The sequence below is a fragment of the Papaver somniferum genome, chromosome 11 (genome assembly GCF_003573695.1).
Source record: "Papaver somniferum cultivar HN1 chromosome 11, ASM357369v1, whole genome shotgun sequence".
NCBI classification, from domain to species: Eukaryota; Viridiplantae; Streptophyta; class Magnoliopsida; order Ranunculales; family Papaveraceae; genus Papaver; species Papaver somniferum.
This window is the reverse complement of record NC_039368.1, coordinates 18,341,304-18,347,303: the sequence shown is the minus strand read 5'-3', so window position 1 is coordinate 18,347,303 and position 6,000 is coordinate 18,341,304.

Genomic DNA, 6,000 nt, shown 5'->3' with positions numbered 1-6,000 from the left:
CCTTTTTTATTTTTGCAACATTGGATTTGTTTCTACGTCTCCGTGTTTGCAGCAAAGCAGAGAAATAGGTGAGCGTGCTCCTGGTATGTGTTCCAACGTTTCTTCTTTCTCTTTTTTCTTTCGGTGTAAACCCTAGCCATAAACGTATTCTCCATAAACCCGTAGAAATACTTTTATATGGATGATTCTTCCTTGCTAGCCGTATCGTAGTAATATTAGCCGTCACGCCGATAGTAAGAAGACCAAATATTATACAAAATAGGCGTGCATGAATAGGTGGCCGCCGTTAGTTTTCTTCTCGCGAAAACCTATCTCCAGGGTTTCCTTTCTCTCTTTGTGTCTGTGTGCATATTTCCCATGACCAAGCGCAACTTGTCCGAGGTCGTAATCTCCGCGGCTTCGCATGTTTCCGCGATATTGTCCAGTTTCGTCCAAGAGAGTACTTCCCGCGACGTCACGTGCACCCGTTGAGCGGGCATCAGTCCCCATTCCTTTAGTCGTGAATGCCATGACATGTGTCCAAAGAGAAATTTCCGTAGCAAATGTGTTGTTGTCATAACCGATTTTGATAATACTCTATGTATGCTTTTCTCCAAAATAGTAATTCTTTGTTTTGCTTCGTTGTAGTTACTTTAAAAGCATAAGGAATTTTGTTAAGATCACCTGAGAAAAGTCTTGCCACCACATTGAAGAACGTTAGAAACTCCAAGCCGAACACGGATGATTAATTTTTTGCAAAGTTTTATTCACCTAGGAAAACCCATCCCAAGTACGTGGCCATTCTTCTGACCGGTTCAGAAAATGAAGGAGAGGTCCAGTCAGTTCAGCCGGGACGCGTAATGCGATTTTTCCTTCATAGGAAAGAGTATCCTGCTTCTTCCATCGACTTCAAAATATTTCAGAGTCCGTTGCGTTTTTTTGATAAGTGGATGCAATTCATGATAATTCAAGATCGCGTGAGGGCCAATTTGACTAAGGAGCAAATCATTGGGGCTGCCATGGCTTCTGCAACATTTCAAATTAGGAAAGACATCCCAGGCTTGATCACATTTGTCTCCAGATGGTGTCCAGATACTCATACCTCCATATGTAGGTGGGGTGAAATGACCATCTCTTTAGAGAGTGTAGTTGTCTTGCTGAACCTTCCCATAACAGGGAATCTTGATATCATGTTGTCCGACGATGAAGAAGAAATGTGTGCCACCCTTATCGAGAAGTCAAAAGTATTTGTTCGGAAGGATTACGTGACGAAGTGCTTCTACAACTGGTGGGTGTCTGAGTGGTTCTCTGATGAGCCGGAGTCGGACCTAGCATTAGATGATACACTCCATGTTGCTGCGTTTTTAGCTTTGTGGATGTACAGAGATATTTTTGATGACGGCTCTGGTAAGAAGGAGATAAGGCAAGGTCTTATTAAATTTGCCATCAAACTGGTGCAAGGCGTCGTTCTTCCTATTGGTGACTTGTTTCTTGGTTCTTTGTATACCCATTTGGATCATCTGGTCGCGGATATGTATGCTTCAAATGGTTTTATGAAAGTAGACTCGTATGTTCACGTCGCTTTTCTCCTAGCATGGTTGTGAGAGCTTTTCGCAAAATATGCTCCCAAATCGTTGGCTCCACTTCCTAAGTCTTGTGGCGGCTCCCGAATACTGCGCCTGTCGAATAAGCGCCCAAAATCTGGAGTGAAGCTCATCGATTTTCTTGACAATGCCTATGCCATTAGTCTTCGTCCCTGGGCTCCAGTCCATGTGTCCATAATTCAGCTGAACACTTTCGTCGCTGCTCCGAACTTAACTTTGCTTTCTGCTGGAGAGAATATGAGCGTTGGAGAGGTCGTATTTATGCGGAGTTGTATCCCTGGACACGTGTCATCTTTCTTCCGGGGATGTTTCAAGGCGTTCCCTTATAATATTGACAGGGCGCCTCGGCATATGGGTTTTGACCAAGGGGTCCCATTTATTCGTCAGCCGGTTGCTCCGGAAGAGTTGTTGCCAGCTGTTCTCAACGCCAGTATTCTCGCGCCAGGTAAAAGCCTTCCTTTCCTGCTCCCAGAACGAGGTCCACTGAAAACCCCTAGGTACAACAAATTCTGTCAGGATGAGTTTCTTTCCATCCATGGATTTGTGAGTGATGCTGTGGAAAATACTCGTGGAAATCCTTCCTATGTGACTTTAGCGGAACATCCACTGTTGAGGGATCCTTCTACTACTAAGAGAAAATTTCCCAGCCTGGATGTGGATAGTTCTCAGAAAAGGAGCAAAGGTCTAAAAACCGTGCGGTTGGTTTTCAGTCGGATTCGTCAGCTCTCGTGACTTTCTGTTCTTTCAACACACGGGTATGCACAGTTCCTTATTGATTTGACTGATTCACACAAATCTTCTGTTTTGTTGCTAAACGTCCTTTCTTTCCCAACTCAGGGTCTTGACAACGCAAACCCCTTTGCCAGACTTGCACATAGTCAGAAATCGGCTACTAAGTCTCTCTTGAAGATGAAGAACAGTCCGAAGAAGAGGAAAGTTCGGGATCCAGTGAGGATGATGAAACCGCTTCTGAAAGTAACGCTGAGTCTTCCTCCTGCGGGTCCGCGGATGAGTTGGTAAGTTTCCGCATTCTTCTCCTCCTTCTTCTTTTTGTTTTTGAAACAAAACAAAGTCGTAATGTCGCAGGGAGGAGTTGTTTCTGAAGATGGCCTTGATGTGGGGACTCGTCACGATGAAGGTCCAACCGTGGAAACCGCACCTGCTGGTGATTTGGAAATGGATGTCGACAACGTGGCAACCCAGATGGTGGAAAGTACTCTGGCGACTGTTGGCGCAATCGTAGTCGGGAATCCTCTGTCGTTCACATATTCAATTGCGAGCGCCATTTTTGCGCCTCCATATTTGACTCCCCATGAAGACCATGTGTTGACCGGAGGCTTCAGTGTACCAGTTAAGCACGCGGAATTGTATACCAGGATATGGGAGAGGCACAGACATATCGCAATGACCATGCAGGTTACTTGCCATTTCGCGCTGGTTAAGAGGGTGGAGGAAATATTATCCTCAATTCGCGACATGTGCAAAGTGACTGGCCATACTGTTTCTCGAGATGTGATCTCAAACTAGGAGTTCCATCGGGATTTGTGTGTTGACTTTGAATTTAATGCTTCCTGGTTCTGTGAGGGATTTTCCGAGATTCAAAGGCTGCAGTCTGAAGCGGTTGATGGCCCTTACGCGGATTCGATTGATCAACAGGAGGCAGAAGTCGAGAAGTTGTCCCAGGAGTTAAAGCTGAAGCAGGCGGCTCTTCAGAGCATGAAGGATATTTTCTCCAAGAAGAACAAGACATTGTTAGGAAACTTTCCTTGAATACTTTTATTTTCTGAACTTCTTTTCTTAGGTTTTTTTTTGAAAGGCAAGCGGAACGCCTAGTTATGATTTGATTTCTTTTTGGATTTTTGGATTGATAGATAATTTTTACCTATGAGGGTTTTGGATTATTCTTTGGAATGAATTTTTAGAATGATGCCGTTTTGATCATATGAATGTTAGTAGCATAAATATTCCAGGAGAGTCATGGAACCGTGAATGTCGTATGACGGTAGAAAGTATGGAATGAGATTTTGGGGATAACATGGCTATCGGTTTCTATCATCAATGTGAAAACTTGCAATAACATATTGTGCACTTTGTCTAACAAGACTTACTCGCTTTTAAGGTCTCCTGACATAACGAATCTTCCGAGCGTAAATCTGAGTTTTATGGGAGACACCATTGTGACTGCCGGAAGTCCCCAGTCATTCCTCATCGTGTAATAACTGACAACTAATCCGTTGAACCCTGCGCGGATCGTTTGTTTCTACCATCTTGATGTCCGGGTTGAAAAATGAAATTGGAAATTGAGAAATTGATATTGTAACTGAGAGATTAATCTCCCACTGTGGTCTTCAATTGTTTGTGGGTGAAAACAGTTTCTGTTGATTTCGGTAATTTCATGTGAGTGCGGATGAGAAACAAATCTAAACCCAAAACAATGTACTGCACGGGAGTACTTTTGATTCGAGAGATCAATCTGTAAATCCTGGCCTAAACCAAGAAATGGCCGTTCCAGGATTGCTTAGGTCACAAAGTGAAGGAAAAGGGTTGGTCTTAGGGAGGGAAACGAAGAAAGTGTTGAGGCCAGAATAGTTGATTCTGAAAGTATGGGTGTTTTGCGACTTGTATCCGAAAGTTGAACTGGAAAGCGGAATGGAAATCTACCAGGTGATTTCTAGATGTGTATTGTTCTCCTGACCAAAAAATTGTCCTTTGGTGGAAAATAGGTGAGACCTATTTATACAAGTCGCAATAAAACGTATCCTGGCCTCGTAAGAAGTTGAAGTGATTGAGTGGTGGAAGAAAGTGCTAACGGGTAACGCCTGGAATTGATGTTTCCATAATGAGGATACGTTTCACCATTATTTATTTCCATTACTAATCGCCTCACTCTTATGACACTTTCTTGTAACGGGTGTTTTGCACGCCGCACGTTGTAAACCGCCAGACCAATACTCTGATGAGCATCCCCCAGTTTGTGACATGTTTTGATGTCTCGAGTATTTTCATGGAAAACATGTAGCATTTTGCTATGTGCGGCAAGTTAAAATAGAGAGGCTTTCCGGTTCAGTGGCGACCTTCGACGGCCGAGATTTTACATCTCGGGGAGGAAGGGTAGCCGTTGATTATGGCTACCTTTTGTTGGTATCCGGCGGCGTGTCCGTGGTGCTGGCATGGATTGTGCATGCCTTTGGCGTGGCCAATTAGGGTTTGGTTCTGTGACCAAAGAATTGGAATCGTAGCCAAGAGGTTTCCACAAGTCGTTTGGTTTGGTGGCAAGCTTGTATGGCTGAGATCTGCATCTCTTGAGGAAGGGTAGCCGTTGATCGTGGATACCTTCCGTTTGGCAGCCAGCGGCATGGTGGCATGGCCGTCATGCTCGCGCATACTTTAGGCGCAGCCAAATCAGGGTTTTGGCATAAACTGTGGAATCTGGCATTGCGACCAAAGGTTGCCAAAAATTTGGTGGCGAACTTGTATGGCTGAGATCTGCATCTCAGGGCGAAGGGTAGCCGCTGATCGTGGCTACCTTCCGTTTGGCAGCTACTGGCATGGTGGCATGGCCGGCATGCTCGTGCATACTTTAGGCACAGCCAAATTAGGGTTTTCGCATAAACCGTGGAATTTGGCATTGCGACCAAAAGTTGCCACAAGTTTGGTGGCGAACTTGGACGGATGAGATTTGCATCTCAGGAGGAAAGATGGTCATTGATTATGGCCGCATCTTGTTTGCATAGCGGCATGTCAATGGCATAGCCGTGGTATGGTGCCATGCTAGTAGACGCGGCATAGCGGTATGCCAGTTGCGACATGGTCGAAGCTAAAATTGGCGTTGTGGAAGAATTAGGTAGCAACTTTCCCAAATTAGGGTTTGGCGTGTCGAAACCCGAATTAGTGCGTGTAGTATGTGATGACATGACTCTTTTGGCATGCGCGTCTGGCGTGCGCATCTGGCACGCGCGTTTGGCATGCGTGGTATGCGAGTGCGGCATGTTGGTGCGTTTTGGGAAGCTGGTGCGTTTTGGGAAGCTGGCGTGTTTTGGGAAGCCAACTTGGTATGGTGACCTCTTTTGAGGTCGTGGCAGGTTTGGAGCAACCTGCTTGGTCAATGAAAGTAGGGGGCCGGCAAGTTTAGGGAGCGGCCACACATTTAGTGCACCGTGGAGGGTTTGAAGCGACCTGATTGGTCGATGGAAAGAGGGCCGGCATGCTAGGGAGCCGCCTCACTTTTAGTGCACTGTGGAAGATTTGGTTGCCTAGATTGGCTAAGCATGGTTTCGACCAACAGGGTCTAGTATACTGCGCGGGGCGCGAAACCCTAATTTGCAAATTAGTCGGGTTTATGAGTTCTTTGTGATTTATCACAATAATTGGCTGAACTTTGTATGCTGCCATAAAAATCCTCATCTACACAATGCAG